Genomic DNA, 13,316 nt, shown 5'->3' with positions numbered 1-13,316 from the left:
TTGAAGAAGTGCCATGCCAGGGAACTCCTTGAAGCTGCCTTTGGGGTGCTCGGTCCCAGATGGCGGCGGTCAGTAGCAGGCGGAGTCTCTTGGCGGCGGGTGTTCTGCTTTTGCCCACTGCTCCCTCTTTTGCTACGCTGTTGGCTCGGTCTCACCACTGCCTCTTCCTCCGAACTGTGAAAGTCAGTGGCACGACCTTCATTCCATGTGGGGTCTAGGACCTCATCGTCCCCTGCATCGTCTTCCACCCAGTCTTGATCCCTGACCTCCTGTTCAGTCTGCACACTGCAGAAAGACGCAGCAGTTGGCACCTGTGTTTCGTCATCATCAGAGACATGCTGAGGTGGTATTCCCATGTCCTCATCATCAGGAAACATAAGTGGTTGTGCGTCAGTGCATTCTATGTCTTTCACCGCTGGGGAAGGGCTAGGTGGATGCCCTTGGGAAACCCTGCCAGCGGAGTCTTCAAACAGCATAAGAGACTGCTGCATAACTTGAGGCTGAGACAGTTTCCCTGGTATGCATGGGGGTGATGTGACAGACTGATGGGGTTGGTTTTTAGGCGCCATCTGTGCGCTTTCTGCAGAAGACTGGGTGGGAGATAATGTGAACGTGCTGGATCCACTGTCGGCCACCCAATTGACTAATGCCTGTACCTGCTCAGGCCTTACCATCCTTAGAACGGCATTGGGCCCCACCATATATCGCTGTAAATTCTGGCGGCTACTGGGACCTGAGGTAGTTGGTACACTAGGACGTGTGGATGTGGCAGAACGGCCACGTCCTCTCCCAGCACCAGAGGGTCCACTAACACCACCACGACCATGTCCACGTCCGCGTCCCTTACTAGATGTTTTTCTCATTGTTATGGTTCACCACAACAACAAATATATTATTTGGCCCAATGTATTGTATTCAAATTCAGCGGGATATAAATTTGAGGCCTAGTATTTAGGCGCTGGGTGACCGGTATGGATTTAGTGACAGAATTAGACTTGGAAATGCACAGAAGCGTGTGTGTGAAGTTATTCTGAATGACCCTATGTGCACCTTCAATATTATATACCCTTTTAGGGATAGATTTCAAATAGCTCTGATATAGCAGAAACCACTAAATTATGAAATTGCTAAATTGGGAATTGTACTTCAACCCAGAACAAAAAATGTGCTTTGACGGGCACTAAATAACTTTCCCAGCTACAACAGGACAACGGTAACGAGAGATTTAGAGGGATTTAAATTTGAGGCCTAGTATTTAGGCGCTGGGTGACAGGTATGGGTTTAGTGACAGAATTAGACTTGGAAATACACAGTAGCGGGTGTGTGTGAAGTTATTCTGAATGACCCTATGTGCACCTTCAATATTATATACCCTTTTAGGGATAGATTTCAAATAGCTCTGATATAGCAGAAACCACTAAATTATGAAATTGCTAAATTGGGAATTGTACTTCAACCCAGAACAAAAAATGTGCTTTGACGGGCACTAAATAACTTTCCCAGCTACAACAGGACAACGGTAACGAGAGATTTAGAGGGATTTAAATTTGAGGCCTAGTATTTAGGCGCTGGGTGACAGGTATGGGTTTAGTGACAGAATTAGACTTGGAAATACACAGTAGCGGGTGTGTGTGAAGTTATTCTGAATGACCCTATGTGCACCTTCAATATTATATACCCTTTTAGGGATAGATTTCAAATAGCTCTGATATAGCAGAAACCACTAAATTATGAAATTGCTAAATTGGGAATTGTACTTCAACCCAGAACAAAAAATGTGCTTTGACGGGCACTAAATAACTTTCCCAGCTACAACAGGACAACGGTAACGAGAGATTTAGAGGGATTTAAATTTGAGGCCTAGTATTTAGGCGCTGGGTGACAGGTATGGGTTTAGTGACAGAATTAGACTTGGAAATACACAGTAGCGGGTGTGTGTGAAGTTATTCTGAATGACCCTATGTGCACCTTCAATATTATATACCCTTTTAGGGATAGATTTCAAATAGCTCTGATATAGCAGAAACCACTAAATTATGAAATTGCTAAATTGGGAATTGTACTTCAACCCAGAACAAAAAATGTGCTTTGACGGGCACTAAATAACTTTCCCAGCTACAACAGGACAACGGTAACGAGAGATTTAGAGGGATTTAAATTTGAGGCCTAGTATTTAGGCGCTGGGTGACAGGTATGGGTTTAGTGACAGAATTAGACTTGGAAATACACAGTAGCGGGTGTGTGTGAAGTTATTCTGAATGACCCTATGTGCACCTTCAATATTATATACCCTTTTAGGGATAGATTTCAAATAGCTCTGATATAGCAGAAACCACTAAATTATGAAATTGCTAAATTGGGAATTGTACTTCAACCCAGAACAAAAAATGTGCTTTGACGGGCACTAAATAACTTTCCCAGCTACAACAGGACAACGGTAACGAGAGATTTAGAGGGATTTAAATTTGAGGCCTAGTATTTAGGCGCTGGGTGACAGGTATGGGTTTAGTGACAGAATTAGACTTGGAAATACACAGTAGCGGGTGTGTGTGAAGTTATTCTGAATGACCCTATGTGCACCTTCAATATTATATACCCTTTTAGGGATAGATTTCAAATAGCTCTGATATAGCAGAAACCACTAAATTATGAAATTGCTAAATTGGGAATTGTACTTCAACCCAGAACAAAAAATGTGCTTTGACGGACACTAAATATCTTGCCCAGCAACAACAGTACAGCGGTGGGTAACGAGAGATTTAGAGGGAATTAAATTTGAGGCCTAGTATTTAGGCGCTGGGTCACCGGTATGGATTTAGTGACAGAATTAGACTTGGAAATACACAGTAGCGGGTGTGTGTGAAGTTATTCTGAATGACCCTATGTGCACCTTCAATATTATATACCCTTTTTGGGATAGATTTCAAATAGCTCTGATATAGCAGGAACCACTAAATTATGAAATTGCTAAATTGGGAATTGTACTTCAACCCAGAACAAAAAATGTGCTTTGACGGGCACTAAATAACTTTCCCAGCTACAACAGGACAACGGTAACGAGAGATTTAGAGGGATTTAAATTTGAGGCCTAGTATTTAGGCGCTGGGTGACAGGTATGGGTTTAGTGACAGAATTAGACTTGGAAATACACAGTAGCGGGTGTGTGTGAAGTTATTCTGAATGACCCTATGTGCACCTTCAATATTATATACCCTTTTATGGATAGATTTCAAATAGCTCTGATATAGCAGAAACCACTAAATTATGAAATTGCTAAATTGGGAATTGTACTTCAACCCAGAACAAAAAATGTGCTTTGACGGGCACTAAATAACTTTCCCAGCTACAACAGGACAACGGTAACGAGAGATTTAGAGGGATTTAAATTTGAGGCCTAGTATTTAGGCGCTGGGTGACAGGTATGGGTTTAGTGACAGAATTAGACTTGGAAATACACAGTAGCGGGTGTGTGTGAAGTTATTCTGAATGACCCTATGTGCACCTTCAATATTATATACCCTTTTAGGGATAGATTTCAAATAGCTCTGATATAGCAGAAACCACTAAATTATGAAATTGCTAAATTGGGAATTGTACTTCAACCCAGAACAAAAAATGTGCTTTGACGGGCACTAAATAACTTTCCCAGCTACAACAGGACAACGGTAACGAGAGATTTAGAGGGATTTAAATTTGAGGCCTAGTATTTAGGCGCTGGGTGACAGGTATGGGTTTAGTGACAGAATTAGACTTGGAAATACACAGTAGCGGGTGTGTGTGAAGTTATTCTGAATGACCCTATGTGCACCTTCAATATTATATACCCTTTTAGGGATAGATTTCAAATAGCTCTGATATAGCAGAAACCACTAAATTATGAAATTGCTAAATTGGGAATTGTACTTCAACCCAGAACAAAAAATGTGCTTTGACGGACACTAAATATCTTGCCCAGCAACAACAGTACAGCGGTGGGTAACGAGAGATTTAGAGGGAATTAAATTTGAGGCCTAGTATTTAGGCGCTGGGTCACCGGTATGGATTTAGTGACAGAATTAGACTTGGAAATACACAGTAGCGGGTGTGTGTGAAGTTATTCTGAATGACCCTATGTGCACCTTCAATATTATATACCCTTTTTGGGATAGATTTCAAATAGCTCTGATATAGCAGGAACCACTAAATTATGAAATTGCTAAATTGGGAATTGTACTTCAACCCAGAACAAAAAATGTGCTTTGACGGGCACTAAATAACTTTCCCAGCTACAACAGGACAACGGTAACGAGAGATTTAGAGGGATTTAAATTTGAGGCCTAGTATTTAGGCGCTGGGTGACAGGTATGGGTTTAGTGACAGAATTAGACTTGGAAATACACAGTAGCGGGTGTGTGTGAAGTTATTCTGAATGACCCTATGTGCACCTTCAATATTATATACCCTTTTTGGGATAGATTTCAAATAGCTCTGATATAGCAGGAACCACTAAATTATGAAATTGCTAAATTGGGAATTGTACTTCAACCCAGAACAAAAAATGTGCTTTGACGGGCACTAAATAACTTTCCCAGCTACAACAGGACAACGGTAACGAGAGATTTAGAGGGATTTAAATTTGAGGCCTAGTATTTAGGCGCTGGGTGACAGGTATGGGTTTAGTGACAGAATTAGACTTGGAAATACACAGTAGCGGGTGTGTGTGAAGTTATTCTGAATGACCCTATGTGCACCTTCAATATTATATACCCTTTTTGGGATAGATTTCAAATAGCTCTGATATAGCAGGAACCACTAAATTATGAAATTGCTAAATTGGGAATTGTACTTCAACCCAGAACAAAAAATGTGCTTTGACGGGCACTAAATAACTTTCCCAGCTACAACAGGACAACGGTAACGAGAGATTTAGAGGGATTTAAATTTGAGGCCTAGTATTTAGGCGCTGGGTGACAGGTATGGGTTTAGTGACAGAATTAGACTTGGAAATACACAGTAGCGGGTGTGTGTGAAGTTATTCTGAATGACCCTATGTGCACCTTCAATATTATATACCCTTTTTGGGATAGATTTCAAATAGCTCTGATATAGCAGGAACCACTAAATTATGAAATTGCTAAATTGGGAATTGTATTTCAACCCAGAACAAGAAATGTGCTTGAACGGACACTAAATAACTCGCCCAGCTACAGCACTAGGGACAGATTTAGCTGGATATAAATTTGAGGCCTAGTATTTAGGCGCTGGGTGACCGGTATGGATTTAGTGACAGAATTAGACTGGGATATGGCCAAAAAATGAACAGACTATTGCTGGTTAAATGCACTTGGTGTGACAGCTTCACCCTGATGTAGGCTTTAGCCAAAAAACAACCACACCATTGAGGGTTAAATGCACTTGGTGACAGGCGCAGCTTGCCCCTGATTTTGTATATGGCCAAAAAATGAACAGACTATTGCTGGTTAAATGCACTTGGTGTGACAGCTTCACCCTGATGTAGGCTTTAGCCAAAAAACAACCACACCATTGAGGGTTAAATGCACTTGGTGACAGGCGCAGCTTGCCCCTGATTTTGTATATGGCCAAAAAATGAACAGACTATTGCTGGTTAAATGCACTTGGTGTGACAGCTTCACCCTGATGTAGGCTTTAGCCAAAAAACAACCACACCATTGAGGGTTAAATGCACTTGGTGACAGGCGCAGCTTGCCCCTGATTTTGTATATGGCCAAAAAATGAACAGACTATTGCTGGTTAAATGCACTTGGTGTGACAGCTTCACCCTGATGTAGGCTTTAGCCAAAAAACAACCACACCATTGAGGGTTAAATGCACTTGGTCGCAGCTTGTGCTGGCGCACCACAAGACACAAAATGGCCGCCGATCACCCCAGAAAAATGAGACTGACAAACGGTCTGTGCAGCCTAAAAACAGTGAGCAATTGAGGATCAGCAGCTCAATGGTCCACAGCTGCAGATCGATCAGTTAATCAAGTCCTTTGGAGGAGTTAATCTGCCTAATCTCGCCCTACTGTCGCAGCCGCAACCTCTCCCTACGCTAATCAGAGCAGAGTGACGGGCGGCGCTATGTGACTCCAGCTTAAATAGAGGCTGGGTCACATGGTGCTCTGGCCAATCACAGCCATGCCAATAGTAGGCATGGCTGTGATGGCCTCTTGGGGCAAGTAGTATGACGCTTGTTGATTGGCTGCTTTGCAGCCTTTCAAAAAGCGCCAAGAAAGCGTCACAAAAGCGCGAAGAAAGCGACGAACACCGAACCCGAACCCGGACTTTTACGAAAATGTCCGGGTTCGGGTCCGTGTCACGGACACCCCAAAATTCGGTACGAACCCGAACTATACAGTTCGAGTTCGCTCATCCCTAGTCGTGACGTCAGTGGGCGGGCGGCCCGGCAGTAAACAGTGAGAAGGCCGCTGCGCTGCTGGAGCGCCGCTGCCTTCTCAAACAGCTGATCGGCGGGGGTCCCGGGTGTCGGACCCCCGCCGATCAGAAGCTGATGATCTATCCAGAGGATAGATCATCAGTTAAATGAAAGTGCAGAACCCCTTTAAATTATTAAAGTTAAGCAAAAAGCATAGATGTGGTAGGCAATAACAAGTGCTCGGCGGCACCAAATCAGAAACCATATGTCCTACCACAATCCCGGGGGTTCCAGTGCACATCCATGAATACCGGAGGGAAAGCAAAAAACATCTATCCCTGGGCTAGATGATGATGTGGTATTGAAGGACAGGTTGGGCAAAGAACTGTCCCTGATATTGCCCTACAGGGGGGTGCTATTCTGGCCCTGATAGCCTAACCACAGACCACCCGCCCTGATAAGAGCGACCCCGTCCGGAACCTTACCCTATATATAAATGGCCCTAGTAAGCCCCTAGCCCCTAGGCCCCTGACTTCCAGGTGATCACTATATAGATCTATGTGTTTTTGACTCATTATAAAAGTATATTATAAGTATATCACACCTATCGATAGCACACCTATACCTAGGGCCGGATTAAGAGCATCATGGGCCTGGTGCTGAGGATTTTGCTGGGCCTTTTTATGGAACTGCACTCAGTGTCTTAATTACATATATATTTTATCGATACCATTGAAGTATTATGTTCCTGCAACTACCCCTTCATTTGGCGTCTATCTTGGCAACATGGAGGGGGACCACGGAAGGGGGACCCTGAGGGTGGGGACACCCTCAGGGCACTATAGTGTCAGAAAAACCGCTTTGTTTTCCTGACACTATAGTGATCATTTAACATGACTATGAAGATTACGGTTTTCTAGCTGCTGTGGACTGTGGACAACAGCAGCTAGAAACAGTAATTTTCATAGAGCTGTGTTATGATTTATGGACACAGCACTCAGCATGCTTAGCCAGTCAGATAGAAGGCTGAGAGCTGTGTCTAAATAACATAACACATTAAAGGGATTCTGTCACCAGGTTTCACCCCTGTCAGCTAAAAATATGCTGATGTTCAGGGCGTCTTCACGATTCCTAATGTGGGCTTATAAATGTCATCTGTGGGCTTATTTAGCTAAAAAACTGTTTTTACTAACCTGTCAGTCAAACAAATAAGGTGCCCAAGGGGATGTTAATGGATGCAAGGTGCCGGCCGCACCTGCCGCCGTTCATGCCCAGCGCCGCCTTTCCAGACTTCTGCGCCGCCTCCTAATCCTCTGTGCCGCCTCTCGCTCTCCCTCCCCCCCCTCCTGCTGTAGGATCAAAAAAAAACTTCTTCAAAGACCTTGTCTCCTTGAACGCCACAGAACTGCTCGTTTGGACTTTGCAAGAGAGCACCAAACATGAGACATTCAAAGGTGGAAGAAAGTTTTATTCTCTGATGAGAAAAAATTTAACCTTGATGGTCCTGATGGTTTCCAACGTTACTGGCATGACAAGCAGATCCCACCTGAGATGTTTTCTACGCGCCACAGTGGAGGGGGCGCAATAATGGTCTGGGGTGCTTTTTCCTTCAGTGGAACAATGGAGCTTCAGGAAGTGCAGGGGCGTCAAAACGGCCGCTGGCTATGTCCAGATGTTGCAGAGAGTATTCCTCATGACTGAAGGCCCTCGTCTGTGTGGTAACGACTGGGTTTTTCAACAGGACAACGCTACAGTACACAATGCCCGCAGGACAAGGGACTTCTTCCAGGAGAATAACATCACTCTTTTGGCCCATCCTGCGTGTTCCCCTGATCTAAATCCAATTGAGAACCTTTGGGGATGAATGGTAAGGGAAGTTTACAAAAATGGACACAGTTTCAGACAGTAGATGGCCTTCGTGCGGCCGTCTCACCTCATGGAAATGCTTGCATCAAGCATGCCGAAACGAATTTTGGAAGTGATAAACAATAACGGCGGAGCTACTCATTACTGAGTTCATGTTTGGAAGTTGGATTTCTGTTTTGGGGGGTTTAGTTTTTTTTTTGGAGGTGTGGTCCTAAACTTTTGAACAGCTGAAAAACAGTTTCAGTTTATTCTTTGTTTTCATTAAATTGAATGCTCAACAATATGTTTTGTCTCACTCCCATTTCTTCTTGTTGCATATTGAAGCTCTACTTGTTAAGATCCAGCCATGCTAAATATGATTTTTTGCCATTTTTCAAGTGGTCTTAAACTTTTGATCAGGACTGTATTTTTAGGATGCGCACACCTTTAACAGGAGGTATAGCCAGGGGAGCACCCAGGAATCTTGTCTAGGGGGGGTCCTGGTGAAAAAAATGATGCGGCAAAAAAAATAAGACCACGCCCATTATTATAAGCCACTCCCACGTTTACTAGGCCACTCCCACCATATAGCTGAAATTAGAAACTGTTCTTACAGCAGGATTAACAGAACAACATGTTACGTATTTTATGGCTAGACACTGTCAGGAAATTATTACAATCTTGCTGCCTGTATAGAGCAGCATTATAATAATCCTGCTCTCTACAGGCAACAAGATTGTGGGGGAGAGAAACTTATGCATATCAAGGACTAGTGAGTACATGGATGCTAAGGATAATTTTATTTTTGAATCAGATATTTCTGTATTATTGTTTTTCGTCTTTTTAACATCATTATGTCATGTTTGTAGACAAAATAAAAATAAAAATTATTCACTGTCAAAGTGTAGTACACAATAGACATAGTCAAGTGATACATCCAAGTATACAATCTTATTATGAAAACACTTTTAGAATGGACAATAAAACCTCCCATTAACAAGTAACCTCCCCCCTCCCCTATCCCTACAAGAGCAGGACATAGTCAAAGTAATCTCATCAATAATCCATTTGCAATAAATAGGAAAGCCAACTAAGGATAGCACAAAGCCCTCCTCCCTTGGCAGGTTCCAGCCTCTTTAAAGAGGACCTTTCACCGGTCCTGACAATGTGAACTAAGAATACAGACATGGAGAGCGACGCCCGGGGATCTCACTGCACTTACTATTATCCCCGGGCGCCGCTCCGTTCTCCTGCTATGCTCTCCGGTATCTCCGGTCACAAAGTTATGGTAGGCGGAGTCTGCCCTTGTTCTTCTGTAGCGCTGGCCAATCGCATTGCAGAGCTCACAGCCTGGGAGAAAATAACCTCCCAGGCTGTGAGCTCTGCAATGCGATTGGCCAGCGCTAGAGCAGAACAAGGGCAGACTCCGCCTACCATAACTTTGTGACCGGAGAATCTCACATGTAAGGCTCCATTCAGACGTCCGTATGTGTTTTGCGGATCCGATCCATGTATCCGTGTATCCGTAAAAATCATACGGATGTCTGAATAGAGCCTTACAGGGGGGTGATCAATGACAGGGGGGTTAATAAGGGGTTAATAAGTGACGGGGGGGGTGTAGTGTAGTGTAGTGGTGTTTGGTGCTACTTATTACTGAGCTGCCTGTGTCCTCTGGTGGTCGATCCAAGCAAAAGGGACCACCAGAGGACCAGGTAGCAGGTATATTAGACGCTGTTATCAAAACAGCGACTAATATACCTGTTAGGGGTTAAAAAAAAAATTGCATCTCCAGCCTGCCAGCGAATGATCGCCGCTGGCAGGCTGGAGATCCACTCGCTTACCTTCCGATCCTGTGAACGCGCGCGCCTGTGTGTCCGGATGCGTCCAGGAGGAATCAATCAACCGCCTCCCGGACGCAGTCGTTTTTGGCATATACTGTATATATGTATATAATACCAGCAGTGGCATACAGAGAGGGTAGGGGAGGGTGAGAATTATTACATGTATATACAGGACACTAATTACGAGATCTCTACCTGTATCTGGTGAATAGTCGTTCCGTGATGTGGTGCTATCCTGTTGTTCCAGGAAGCGCTGTCTAGATCTGATGGGACGCTTCTTGCTCTAACTCTCACCTAGCACGCTGCCCTGGCCGGTAGCTAGCGCACACGTGGAGGAGCCTGCAGGGATGAGTTCAGGAGCGTCTTTGTGTGACGTCACAACTTCGCTCTGGGTGCCTCCAAGGGACAAATTTCCATCCAATGTGTTTCAGAACCTACGGGTTCCTTCGTCATGTATACTATAGGGGTGCAGAGCAGATACCGGAGTCAGGGGGAGTCACATCATATACTATAGGGGTGCAGAGCAGATACCGGAGTCAGGGGGAGTCACATCATATACTATAGGGGTGCAGAGCAGATACCGGAGTCAGGGGGAGTCACATCATATACTATAGGGGTGCAGAGCAGATACCGGAGTCAGGGGGAGTCACATCATATACTATAGGGGTGCAGAGCAGATACCGGAGTCAGTGGGAGTCACATCATATACTATAGGGGTGCAGAGCAGATTCCCGGAGTCAGGGGGAGTCACATCATATACTATAGGGGTGCAGAGCAGATACCGGAGTCAGGGGGAGTCACATCATATACTATAGGGGTGCAGAGCAGATACTGCAGTCGTCAAATGATATTCTATAGGGGTGCAGAGCAGATACCGGAGTCAGGGGGAGTCACATCATATACTATAGGGGTGCAGAGCAGATACCGGAGTCAGGGGGAGTCACATCATATACTATAGGGGTGCAGAGCAGATACCGGAGTCAGGGGGAGTCACATCATATACTATAGGGGTGCAGAGCAGATACCGGAGTCAGGGGGAGTCACATCATATACTATAGGGGTGCAGAGCAGATACCGGAGTCAGGGGGAGTCACATCATATACTATAGGGGTGCAGAGCAGATACCGGAGTCAGGGGGAGTCACATCATATACTATAGGGGTGCAGAGCAGATACCGGAGTCAGGGGGAGTCACATCATATACTATAGGGGTGCAGAGCAGATACCGGAGTCAGGGGGAGTCACATCATATACTATAGGGGTGCAGAGCAGATACTGCAGTCGTCAAATGATATTCTATAGGGATGCAGAGCAGATACTGGGGTCTGGAGGTGTCACAGTCACATCATATATTGTAGGGGTGCAGAGGCTCTGCACCCCTACAGTATATGATACCTCCAGATGCCATTATCTGCTCTGCACCCCTAAGGACACCCCCAGACCCCAGTATCTGCTCCTGCACCCCTAAAGACACCAGTATCTGCTTCTGCACCCTTACATTATATAATGTGACACCTCCAGTATCTTCTCTGCACCCCTATAGACACCTCCAGACAGTATCTGCTCCTCCTGCACCCTTACATTATATGATGTGACACCTCCAGTATCTTCTCTGCACCCCTATAGACACCTCCAGACAGTATCTGCTCCTCCTGCACCCTTACATTATATGATGTGAATCATGTGAACATGTGACACATCCAGTATCTGCCCTGCCTGCACCCCTATAGACACCTCCAGACTCCAGTATCTGCCCTGCAGGAGGTGTCACTGTGTCAGACAGCACTATACTCATCATAAACTAAGGTGCAGAGAGAGGCGAGAGCAGATACTGGAGTGGGGTCTGAAGTCTAGCCATGGCCCACGAATGATCCACCACCTAGCTGAATCGCTCTTAATGAATATGAATTGAATCTTACGGTGGAACGGCGCGAAATCGTGAGGGCGGCCGCAGTGCCTTGCTGCTGCATGCACTGACTGGAAGATGGCACCGGTAACAGCGCTTCCGGCGGTGAGAAGGAGGGGGCGGGGAGGAGCCAGGAGCCAGCAAGCAGCAGGAGAAATCCGGTAGGCGGTGCCAGGCTGAGCTGAGAGCCTGGGGGAGGGGAAATGAGTATAATGCTGCCGGGACGGAAAGCAGGCTAAGCAGCAAAAGTAAAAATAAAATAAAATTTAAATAGACATATAGGGGGGGTCCAGACCCGCTGGACCCCCCCTATAGGTGCGCCACTGGGTATAGCGCAAGTATTAGCGCTGTCAACACCGCCTAATAAAAAATTACACTGAATGAATGTCACTGATATTTAGGTTGCACAAACGTTATACAGGAGTTATAGCGCAAGTAAAGTCACTTCCACCAGCGGCTAATAAAAAAGTATACTGAATTAATGTCACTGATATTTAGGATGGGCAAACATTATACAGGAGATGTAGCGCAGGTAATGTCGCTGCCACCAGCAGCAAAACATTTTTGACTGAATGTCACTGATATTTCGGATACGCAAACGTTATACAGGAGATGTAGCGCAGGTAATGTGCCTGTCCGCAGCGGACACAGTCTACAGAAAAAGTACACTGGATGTCACAGATATTTTTAGGCTGCACACATGTTGGACGGGAGATGTAGTGCAGATAATGTCGCTGTCAGCAGCGGCCAGACAATTGCAAGCTATTTAGCGCAGGTTGCACTAAAAATATATATTGCTGCCAGATACAACTATAGACCTTAAAGGGACTTTTGGCTACGGCATTACAGTGAATGGCAGCACTTACCAACAAACGTGCGGGGAGGAGACTAGAGCATCACACTCGAGCAAACGCGTATTCGGCCAAACGCCGCAATGTGCCGAGCATGCTCGCCCAACACTAATAATGGACCATGCAGTGGCACAAACTCATACTATAGAGTGAAAGAGAGCACTCCTTAAACATAGATTTCTACAGAACCTGATCTGTTACACAATGATACAAGTAGTGCCCCCATGACAGAGTGGAGAGGTGTCAGCAGTAAGTTTGTATTGAAGTCACTGTTTTTTTTCTTCGCTTCTTCTGATCCATCGCAAGAACAACCCCTAAAAAGCAGATCCTGTCTTTTGAGCATCTGCCTTAACACCTACCAACCCACCAACATTTTGTCAGTGATCAATCAGTATTGCTAAGGCCCAAAAAAAAAAAAACAGGAGTGGATCCAAAACAGAGATGACACATGATTGGAATATTTGCATGTCTTCTGTCATTAGTAGCCTCTCATGCT

This window comes from Bufo gargarizans, chromosome 4, assembly GCF_014858855.1.
Source record: "Bufo gargarizans isolate SCDJY-AF-19 chromosome 4, ASM1485885v1, whole genome shotgun sequence".
In the NCBI taxonomy this organism is placed as follows: Eukaryota; Metazoa; Chordata; class Amphibia; order Anura; family Bufonidae; genus Bufo; species Bufo gargarizans.
Note: the sequence above shows the minus strand (reverse complement) of the source record.